We start from the raw sequence: 12,644 nt of genomic DNA, 5'->3' as shown, positions 1-12,644 counted from the left end.
AAGCTATCCTAGTATTGGACCTAAAGAAAGCTTTTGACAGTGTTACCCATGGAACAATATTTAACAGAATAAATGAGCTAGGCCTAGACCAACGAGTATACACTGACATACAAAACGTTCTTACTAACAGAAAAGCACACATTAAGATAGACTCCAAAGAACTACAAATCGTAGACGAAGGTACGCCCGAAAGTTCTGTAATATCACCGATGCTGTTTAATCTGGCTCTGATCGGATTACCGTCAACCCTACAGGCAATCAATGGCCACAATCATCCCATCTACGCTGATGATGTCACCCTCTAGGTGAGCGATGGGAACAATAGACACGTTGAAAACACATTACAACATGTAATAGAAGCAGTTGAACAATACCCAGCAGTAACCGGACTCACGAGTTCAGCAGAGAAATCTGAGCTCCTCATTTATATACCATCGCGACGTGGCCGAAAATCACGCAACTACGAGGAACGAAAGAATCCGGAAATTCATCTAACTACGGCGGATGGTACGCGCACACCCAAGGTTGACAAGATCAGAGTATTGTGGCTAATCATTGAAAGTAGTGGCTACAATGGAGAGATCATACGTAAATTAGACAATATAACATCTCAAATCATGCGGCTACTCAAACAAATAGCCAACAAATATAGTGGAATGAAAGAAGACAATCTGCTTAGACTAGCCCAAGCATTCGTACTAAGCAGAATAGTATATGTGGCATCGTACCTACTATGGTACTCGTCACAACGTGTGGAAATTAGGATGCTTAATAAAAAAAATTTACAGGCAAGCAATCGGACTCCCCAACACCACAAGCAACGATGGACTACTCTAGCTAGGTCTACACAATACACTGGGTGAGCTAATCAAGGCAAAGCACATAGCACAGTATGAACGCCTGTCCAAATTAAAACAAGTAGGCAAATATTGAATCGCCTGGGTATAGGGCATCACACCCAACATGGCATCAAAGCAGATGTACCCAGACACATCAGAGGCACAATAACCGCCCTTCCAATATCCAAGAATATGCATCCCACTCACTATCAGGGCAGGTGGGAAAGCAGAGCCTGCGATATACAGAAATTGGTAACAGCAAGAACACCACATCTGTAGACGCAGCTAAATAGACACAAGCGCGCCTTTAGAGCAGTGGTGATAAATTGCAAGGAAAAATGCACGACGAGCGCTACAGTGAACACGCCACACGTATAAACCGCAGAGGAAATTGATATCGCGTTAGCCATAGCATAAACGCAAGGAGATGTAATGATGAGTGATTCCCAGATGGCGATACAAAACTTCGCCAACGGTCAAATCTCACCAGAGGCACTACAATTCCTAAAGTCAGGTAATAACCCCGACAAAAGTGTGGATCTAGACCCCTGCTCACACACTACCACATGGTAGTAATGCGGCAGCGCACCGCATGAATCGAGAGCTTACGGACCAAGCCTCGGTTAGCCCCGCCTCACCAACTACCGCCGAGTGGGAGTGGGAAGATCGAAGGACCAGATTTCACAAAATTGCGCACGATAGATTGCGGAGGCGCACATTCCCGCCGCTTCACCCAAAATTAAGCAAAGAACAGTCTGTCAAATGGTGGCAGTTACAAACTAATCCTATCAGAGTCGAGCTATCACGTACCTAATACACCCAGATTTATACATGACTGACAAGTGCAGACATTGCGACTCTAGAGCCACCCTAGAGCATATCCGATAGGAATGTAAGGGTATAATAGACAGTAACTAACATTGGTGCAGCCTCAAACAGCGACAATCTCCGCGCACGCTGGAAGTCTGTGTTGCTCAGCTCGGACCTGCAGCACCAACTCTGGGCCGTCCAGCGAGCCGAGGAAGCCGCCAAGTGCCAAGAACACTTGGTCGACACCTAGGCGGGGTCCAGACCCACCCCAACAAATCGCAGGACACTTAATAAAGTTATTTGATCCAATTAACGTGCTTACAGAAAAACCAAGGATGAGCACAAAATGTAGAAGTTTAGAGCTTTTCTGCTGCATGTTACTCATCTGAATCTGTGAGGAAAGCTTAACGACGGCTAACATAGTGACACGTGTACTTATCTTTATCGGGCGACCACGTTTCGCCGCTTAACAACTGTAATCGCACAGCGAGAGACGCGCCTGCATGTATCCGACGCTTCTGGAAAATTATCGATGCTTCTACCCGGCTGTCTGCTGTCGCCGAACCTTGTGCTATCCGATTTCATTGCGTAACGCGAATGGTGTAGAACTTTGTGGAAGGCAGGCGGGTCCGAACGATTAGTCTGGAACATTCGACGACTGCTCTATAAAAGCCGACGCGCTTGACCAGCTAATCAAATTTACGACGATCGCCGACTGTGGTCGCCGCTCTCGTTGTGCTTTAAGTGTAGCCTGTTTTGTGGGCACAGGTTCGCCCAATAAAAGCTAGTTTTTGCCTTTCACAGTATTGCTACTGTGTTCTTTGACGTCACGACCACGTGACAATAGTTATTGCCTCCCTGTTTGTACATGTACAGCAGGTCATAAAATTCCCTATGGTGCTGAACATTTTCAGTTATGACATTATGAGCTGTGCTCGCTACAACAATGGCATGAAAATGCTCATCAAAATACCTTGTGTCAAGAATGGCGGCAAAACCAAACAACTTTAGGTTACAAACTGGAATCAGTGTCACTTTAGCAAACTCGTGAAGGTCATCATCTGGTACAAGCAAAGGTACGACAGCACCCACACTTAGCGTCCTTCCAGAGACAGTAACAGAATCCGCACAGTGCACGTCTGCTGTATTCGGCAAGAGTTCTCGAAGGCTGTCTTTCAAGAGGTAAGGTAATGAGTCTGGCTCTAGACTCTTGCTCCCTATGACGGTCAGTGATTGTTGAGGTTACGTCAAGGCATACATACGTTGCATTTGATGTCGACGACTCAGTGTTGAAGAAATATTCTTGAAGTTGCGTACTTTCCTAGTGAGAGACTTAAAAAATTTGTGCTTCGCTTCAAAATGGACCCAGGACAGTTTAGAACGAGGGCCATAGAAAAGAGGAAGGCTGGTGTAATGAGTCAGATAGTGCATCTTCGGGATAATGCTGACATCTGCAAAAGTTTCCTTAAATGCACTGTAGAAGTCCTCAATAAGCACCTTCAAATAGGCAACAGAAGCACGAGACACCTGTGGTGAAAGAACAATGTCCGCTATAACACTGAGTTTGAGGAATACTTGATACGCATGATTTCATTGTGGCACACTGTCTCCGACAAGCCGAGAGAAAAAAACGAAAACAGCAGAGCTTTTCAGCAGCTGACCCCTTCATGGTTGTTCTTCCGAACACTGCTGCACGTGACAGGGTTGACAATCGAGACTTTTTGTCCCCTCCTCGAAGAGGAAATTTGGCAAGCCGCTCATTCAGCTGGTCTATAGTTAGAAGCTGACTTGATACAATGTGCTGGATGACATGATTCATGACAAATGGGATGACCCCTTCATACAGGTCATGCATAACGTCTGGTGGCAACCCTTGAGTCACATCAAAAGATTTAAGAGCACTTGTACACTTTTCACCTGTAACACCATAGGTATTAGAGAGAGTTGGATCTTGATTTATGAGTTGAATATGACTAGCATGCATTTCCTTTCTTCTAATAACAAAGTCATCTTCATGCCATTTGTCATTAATTTCATTTCTGGTTGCCACGCAATTACTGAAGTACTATAGCGCCAAACACATGGCACAAGAAGAGGAGACACGGACGAGCGCTTCCGCGTCTCTTCTTCTTGTGTCGTCTGTTTGGCGCTATAGTACTTCAGTAATATGCACCAACTAGCCCAACAAAAAGTTCTGCCATGCAATACCGGCAGATCGGGCCAGATGAAAAACATTCGCGGGAACCACCAATTTGGTGGCTTGATAAGTTGTCACGACTCACAAACAAAAGTGAGCCTTTCACAACTTCTCCGTTATGCTCAATTCCATTTGCTTCTAGTTGCTGCAGATCATTAAGAAGTGGTTCAAGAATTTTATGAAGAGTGAATTTGGTCACAAGGGATGTCCTTGCAAGCATTACAAGGTATTTATGATTCAGCTTTGACTGCGATTGTGGTGAAAGATTTAGGATTGTTAAGTACCCAGCCAGAAGTTCATGCTTTCCACGTTTGCTTCCCAGGGGGTTACAGATTTCAAAGTCATCACAATATAGCTGAATGGCCAATAATCTTTTTGTGCTGGCATTTCTAAATATGATGTGCTCTTTAAAATAGCTGCCATCAGATATGTCTTGCAAGAGGGTTGAACATGATTCTTTGAATTCTCCAAGAAGCTTGCGCACCCCAGCAACCGCTTTTATAGTTTCTAGGATCGGAACATATTCAAAGCACTCATCTTGGGAATCTGAAAGATACATGGCTTTAGGAGACACAAAAGGAAATACATTTTTCCAGTACTTCTCCCGTCCAGATTTCGTCGCAAGATGCTCAAGGCTTCTAATTTCCACTGAATTAAATGTTGCTTTGAACTCTGTAATGAAGTGGAACAAATCATTGCCAATTTCATTAGTCGTGCTTTCCAGTAATTGTCTCCCCTCTGGCCACTTCAACAGCAGAGAGGACAAATGCATTGAACATTGATCACTGGTGTCAAGCACCGCAGTATTGCTGCGGCATCCCTGTTGACGCTCTTCATCACTGGACACACTGAAAGAGTCCTCGATTGCACCATGTGCACTGTTGAAGTGTACTGGCTCCACAGGGGTCTCACTGGTACTTGTTAGGAACAAATGGTTGTGATGTTGCCTGACATGCTTCCGGAAGGTGCTATATAGTCTGTAAGTCCTGACGCAGCCTTCCAGATTTCAATGCCAGTTACTCCCTGTGCCATGCCATGTGCAGAAGTGCTGGAAAAGGGTAGCTAAAGAACACGTTCTTTGGTGGCACCGGGGACAAGCATAAGCATTCGTCGAGTCCATCTGGAATAGCAAAGTACATTATTGAGAAAGAATGTAGTAATACATAACTATAAGAACTAGACAGAACGCGAAAGCTCCAGTGGCACCTGAATATCACCATTTACACTGTTAAACATCTTGCAATTACAGGAAGTTATCATTTTTATTTAATAAATTCATAATTGTATAATTTAATAAATAGGCAAACAGCCCATGCTTTGGGCGTTATGAGATACAGTTATCTTAATACTTGTATGCTGGTTTCATCCATCAGTTGGGAAAGAACATAGCACGTGATAGAATGCCTGATGCAAACAGGACAATATGGTTTCAGAAAATTAAGTTTTTGTAGTACTTGTGTGCTTGATAGCAACCCACCAGTCACAACAAAACCATTGAGTTCAATGGAATCTTTCAATAGGAGGTAATAGGTTCCAATTGGACCCAATGAAATCACTGTATGAGTAATACCACCCCAAAAATATTTGATAATAGTAATAAGCATAATCGTAATGTATAACTTAAGCAAAAGATATTTATATTTTTGTGTGATCAATGGGTGAGAACCGCTTAGCTTTTTGTGAAGTTGAAATTTCCTTTGGAAATACCGATTTCTTTTGAACTACTGGCACGACTTCGTCAACCGATTTTTGCTTATATTGTATGGTTATTGCCACTTACAGCAGTCTATTCTGAGGAGCCTTTTTCGTCTACCGCCCTGACAGAAGTAATCAGCTCTGACTTGAATCCTGCGCAGATGCAACAGCTGCTTGACTTGTTGAAAAAAAAAACACGCTACTTCTTTTGACATCTATTCGTTGACCTTGGGCCAAACAACCGTTGAAGAGCATTGCATTCTGACGGACGACACATCTATCGTGTGGCGCCGCCCATACCGTGTGTCTCTAGCTGAGCGGAAAATCATTGACAACGACGCCGACATGCTGGCATGGCATATATAGACCTGATGGAGATCTCCCACAATGAAGGGATGCACAATGGACATACATGTCATTGAACAGAGCTGCCACTGTGTGTTCATGCTTGAGTGGGCTTACAAATCTGTGTCATATATCAAGGCAAAGCTACATCTGTGGTTGTACTTTTTTTCTTTCTTTTCTTTTAGTTTTCTGGGTCATTGCATGCCACGTGTCCCAGGCTTGGCAGCTCGACCATTGCAGACTGTTCTGGTTAAGTGGAGCATTTGTCGGCAACATTTTTGACAAAAGAAGTCTTTCTCCCTCATGATCTGAAATTTTTTTCGCTTATGTAAAAGTGGGATCAACAAAAATTGTATGAATTATCTCTGTAGAGAGCCTGGAAAGATCTGCCTTTGTATCTAGAGAGGCTTTGCTTAGACGTGTGTTTATTACGATGATTTAAACATTTATTTCTTCCACTGCTTGTTACATATCTTCAAAAGCAAAAGAAATCTTTTTTCTTTATTTTTAGAAGACTTGGTCTCTTCCTGAACATTACAAAACCTTTTTATGATTCGCTGTAAGTCATACTTCTTTTTATTCAAATGCTCACAGGCACAATGGGTATAAAGTTTTTAAAAAGAAAGGGCGTGTCCATCATTACCGTAACTACAGTGAACTAGAATGCCGTACACATTGCCATAAATATAACCATCGCTACAGTGTTAGTGCAAGAGCGCCAATTATGCCAATAAGATAGCACTGTTGGCACTGACCGCGCGTTGCCTAATGCAAGTTTATCAGTAGGCCTGCATTAGGCAACATGCCGTCAACGCCGATGCTGCCAGCTTAATTATTGGTATAGCCTATGATGAACTCGTATCCAAGACCGAAATGCAGAAAGAATACCTTTTTCAAGAGTACATTTCTCTCATATGATTATGCGCCTAAAGGACATCTACGATCAAAATGAATTCCAGCTGAATCGACATACACTTTTGAATAGGTGGTGAACTTCTTTGAAATTCTCGTGGAGATGGAAGGTTTTGCCCTGTATGGTGTTTTCTTTGCGTGTTGTGCTCGTTATCCTGTCATTGTTTATAACCATCTCTTGATCATAATTTTGTAAATGTAGTTCCTGTACATACACCATTGCACTGATTGTTATAAATACCATATGCAAAAAAAACTAGCGCTGCTTAATTGTTGCACGATTACGTCTTCCGTGCTGTATTGTGATAATTGTATAAGTTTGATTCTACGTCCATATTTCTTCTTTCATTTTAATTTAACGATTGTGCTATGTGTGGAACTTTTGTTCTCTGCAAGTTGGTTTGCAATTCACTAAAAAAGTCGTTTACGAATGCAAGGTGCAAAGATATTTCGAGATATTTCCCAAATTGGGGGATGAAATACATGAGCGTTCCAGTTGCTTTTGTGCTTCAAGGTATAAAACAGCTTTATTGTAAAGAAGTGAGTGGAACAATGCATTTTTACAGCGAGTTTGATGGTGCATATCTCTAAACTTGTGGAATTCCGGAAAATTATTCCAAGTGGATACGCCTGACAAGCGCAACGGCTACAATTCGTAAATTACATTATGTGTCGTAAAGTCAATAACTAAGAAGTTAATTAGCGATTTTTGTTAATTATTTGAATACGTGCTTCGATTTCTCGCGCTACTAATGTCTGCCGCATCGAATAACACAGCTCAATTATAAGAATTACGCTACCTGCCACAGACAATTTATAAAACTTCCGTAAAACTTAAAAATTAACACCCGGTATACCGGGTGATTCTACAAGGACTCTTATTTCAGGAGACGCTCAGTAAAATCCTCGCAAAAATTAAGCTAAAGAACAACCGTTCATTTCAGTTTACTGGATATTCAGATCATATAAGATAAAGAACGTGGGGATACCCGCTGCATGCAACTTACCGTAGGAGCGTAACGCAGTACGCAGCGCCGTGGCTACGTAACCTCCGGCTCACAAAAAGATAAATGTACTTATAAACGTCCTCACACTCTGGCAGGGAGTTCTGCGCGAAGTTGAGCAGAATCTGAGCGCAGCACGCTGAAGGTGGTTCGCTCATGGATGTTTCGCGCTTTCGCGCGCGAAAAGAATAGCGCCAATAGCACCTCTTCCTTCACGCGATCACTTTCTCTCTCTCTTTCCAGATAGTGCAAGTGGGTGCTCACAGCGACAGCTCGCTTGCTTGTCGATCTTTCGCGCGTTGCAGATAGCGCCTGTTCCTCTCCACAATCACTGTATTTCTATCTCGATAGAAAGAAACTCTCTATCTCGATGGAGAAAGTGAGTATTGAGACTTCCGAGATCTGTGGTAGGAAGGAAGAAGGGATACGTGCAAGAGTTGCCAGCGCTGTTTCCGGAGGCTATGCTGCTTCTCCAAGTTTTACGTTAAGAAATACCGGATTTGCAACAATATAATGGGAGCTGTTTTATGGAATTTCCTACCCTAATAACGCGCCTCGCGTTATAATTTGGTTTCTGGACACGAATATAACGTGTTCATTTTATTTAATTTTCTCCGATGCTTCAAGTTGTAGCGAGCTAAACCACATCGAGTGAAACGCTTGTTTTTCAGAACCTTTTTTTCTTCTTGTTCTGCACCACGGTTGTTGTGAATAATATGCGGCAACTTCGCGTTTTGCTTAATTGCACTATATATCCATAGTCAGAGACCCCGGTCCCCGGGGTCTCTGACTATCATGCTGTAGATCCGGAACATCATGCTGTACATGTATTCCACGTGTTTTGAAGAGACGCACTGATTGCCACTTGCAAGGTGTAGAAGGTGCAGATCACTGACTCCTCCGAGAAAAATGAGAGCTGAAATATCGTGTTGGTGTCGAGCAAGACCTGGCAATCGGTGTTTCTTTTGCTGCATTTTGACTCGTGTAAATGCCCTCTTAAATAGTCAATTAGTTTTGTTCCGGAAGCGAAACGACGCACGTATTTTGTCGTTGCTTCGCCATGAAAAGTGCCTTTTATTGGACAGTTGCGCCATTCAACAGTGGGCATTACAGCCGAACCCGCACAGTAGAGGGCTTGTGTGCAAGGATCGAGATTATAAGTGAACAGCAATATTTTGTTGTGCTAGTCTGTAAACGAAAGTATATATATTTGACCGCAAAGTGCCTTCCTGGTTCGTCGTCAGAATATTTCCATGCAAGAGAGAGTTGAAGCTGACGCTATAATTTCAGGCACCTGCAGGGCCGCCTCTCGCGATGGTAGAACTGTCGATCTCCTCACCCTATTTGATATTGAGTCCGCACGCTGCAAATGGGGCTTGCGACAGCATCTCATATACAGGTTTATTTATAATTATATATGTCAACCGTAGCTTGTGGAGCGACAGAGCTCCTACAGCTGTGACCACTCTCTCTGCTTTACAAGAAACAAACAACTTTTAAATGATATGATTCCCAAAGAATCACACTTGCCCGCTGCTCAGTACTGCAGGGCCGTACACGTCACAAGCGGATTTACAAGCACGCAGCTGTTACATATGAACCAGTGGTTACAAAAAAGTCCGCGAACGAATTTCCTGTCAGTTGCCCGGCCTCTCGTTCTCACGCGCGAGCTCGTATGTGCGCCTTCCTCGAGCCTCGCCACTCGGCTTCTGTCACTATAGCAGTGCCGGTGTGCGCGGTCGGGTGGCAAACTCCCAGCACTCTATCCACAAGCAAGCTTCGAATAAATTTTACTTAGTTCCTCGGCTGTATGAATGTAAGTAGTTCTCTTCCTTACGTAACGTATATCGTCTCTTCCTGTACCTTTGCGCTTATATTGGGGGTGAGCTCCAGCACTGGAAAAGCTGGCGCCTCCATCAGCGTGACGTGGTATAAGGGATCAAGTGGGCACAGCGGCCGCGTCGGCTGCTTCGGAAGCTTCGAAGCGAGCTGAAAACGAAAGACCCTCATGCGCTGCGGTTCTAAATAAGTCGGGAGTTTTTCTCTCTTCGGGTGTGCACTTGAAAACACTCGCAAGCCCTATAATATGTAGTGGCTGCCTTTGAAGGCATCCAACATGATAGGCTACTGCTCGATGTCGCTGTGCCGGATGTACACAACGGAGCCGGTTGTCAGCCTTCATATGTCAGCCCGCAGGACAAGAAGCTGCGCGAAGTTTACGATACTTAGAATCGACAAGCAGCTGTCGGCTACAACTCGGACGTGCAGCAAGCACTTCCGCGATTCATATTTCTGGTACAGCGTCAGGGTTGCAATGTTCGGTGAGCAGCAGAAAGCGCGCACTGAGACGCTCGCCCACGCGCTCAGCCCTGTTAATGTCATGAAGCTTTGGTCCATAAACTTGTTGATTCTAGATAATGGCAAGTTCATTGGAATGAAAAGGCAACGGTAAAAAGCGCATCAAAATAAAAGGCATGGCATATTCTCATGCTTCTGTCGCACCAAACAATAAAATGTACTGGATTAAGAAAAAGAAGCAGCGGGTAATTGCTCTTTGAGAGGATCGATAAATATACAGTGCGACGCAACTTGAGAAATAACTATACTGAAATGTCCGATGCTTTAGAAAAAAAAGATTGAATCGTCGAGACGGGACATCACAACTCGCCGTCGTAAGCGTCGAAGTCCCTAGTTAAAACGAAATTATTTTTGAACAGCTCTGAGAGTGTCCACGCAACAATGGTTGCTTGTGTACTGTCAAATGCTCATATGCTGCGGCCTAAAACTCACGGCATGGTGCGAAAGTGAAACATTGTGCGCGGACATGCATGCAGACGCGCAGTTGGTCACCGCGAACCCATGCGATCGCTGCATGGAGGCTTCATTTTGTTAAGCTCCATTTGGTTATACAGACAGCCCACTATAAGAAGATATTTCACATAGTTCACTCTTTGCGATTGCCGACCTTTCACGCAAGACACCGGTTCGGGTGACTCTATCGCGGCGGCCACCTGCACTGGGCGATCACTGTACTTATTCGGTAAAGAGATAGTGTCTGTAAACCATTCTGTACTTTCTGTTTGTCCAAGAATATTAGTTTGACAGTAAGTAAAAGACTTCATTCGTTTCGAGAGTATCAGTAATGTCCAGGATCGCTCCCACGTGCTGTTTTTATTGAGCGCCGAACCCAAAACTATGAGGAACGCGCCACGTTATCCCTCATACTATGTAGTGTTGTATAAAACTAAAAGTAAATAAAAAAAATTTTTAAATGATATTCACCAACATTCCATTCACCGATCAGCGTGCTTTGTAGGTGCCTGTGAGGTGACATCATATTTCCAGGTTTTAGGTAGCAAGCTTTCTCTCTCTCTCTGTGTTTTTTTTTTAAACATTGAAATATATATATTTATTTATTCATTTGGTCAGGACACAAGGGCTATGTAAGACACTTTATAAGTCACTATCATACAATGGCTATTGGGGGCGAGGACTTACGGAGTTGCTATCTGTCGGAAGCGCTTAGTCATGAGCATGTGTCACTGGGTGTGCGTCCGTTCTTGGCCAACCCGAAATAGGCAAATTCCACTACGATTCTACCATGTAACATATAATGTTGGTTCGGAAACTTCCCAGGGAGCTCCAGAGGGCATTGCGCACATGCCACACGATGAAAAGGTCCAAACGAGTTTCTCGCATCGGCCTAATTCCGTACATATATATATATATATATATATATATATATATATATATATATATATATATATATATATGTACATATATATATTGCGATGAGGTTTATTCTCGTTCACGACGTTGTGGAACGCTATGTAAAACAAGGCACTGCAAGGGCTGTCCGAAGCACGGGGTCGCTCGAGATCACGGCACGGCCCTTCGTCTTCCTCTTCAGGCGGAACATACACAGGGGCGCGTCTGCTTCATTACAATGCCCCGGGAGCGAAGCGTAGCCATCCTGGCGACTCAGAGCACGCAGAAGATGAGCGGGTCATAGTACGGTGTCAGGCGGTTGACATGTACTGTCTCTCGCCCACGACGACGCAGGTCTGGTGACACTGCAAGCCGTGCGACGATGTAGTTGACCGATGAAGTGGCCTCGATTATACGGTATGGATCGTGATAACGCGCCAGGAGTTATCCGACAGGAAGACACGGCCCCTATCACTCAGTAATTCTCGGGCAGCACCGTGGCGAAGAACAAAATTGTGAAGGATGAAAAAACCAACGTCACGGGCGGTCGCTGCTGGCAGAGCTGCAGTCTCAGCGTAGCGAGTAAGGTGATCTACGCTGACAATAATCCACCGATTTACACGCACTGCAGGACCAACGGCTCGAAAGAACGCAATACGCTGCCCCACACAAAGCTCTCAATAAACTCCAGGCAAGGGACTGGCGCCGCCTGCAAACTAACACATACCCACACTTGTCTCGTCTACACGCAATCTAGCCAGACAGTTATACGTCCCGAACATGTCCCTGGTGTAGCAACCACACAGCGACACTCGCGCACATAACACACGAATGCACCGACCGTCCGGGCGACGCAATTTCGCCACGAGTCACAACACACACACTCACTACGTGGTCTTGGGAGGCGAGACTCTCCGAACTGGACCTGGGAAGCCAACTGGCGACCCTCGACCAGGCCCGGCGAGCCGCGATCGCCAGTGGAGCCCTGTCAGAGGGAACCACCCAGGAATAAACCGCGCAACGGTTTCTCCAATAATAAAGCTCCTCCTCCTCCTCCTCCCGCTGCATGGAAAGGGGCCGTAGAGGTCGATGCCGACGCGGTCGAACGGACGAGACGGGCATGGTAGCGGCTGC

Source organism: Dermacentor andersoni, chromosome 5 (genome assembly GCF_023375885.2).
Source record: "Dermacentor andersoni chromosome 5, qqDerAnde1_hic_scaffold, whole genome shotgun sequence".
NCBI classification, from domain to species: domain Eukaryota; kingdom Metazoa; phylum Arthropoda; class Arachnida; order Ixodida; family Ixodidae; genus Dermacentor; species Dermacentor andersoni.
This window is presented reverse-complemented; position numbering follows the sequence as displayed.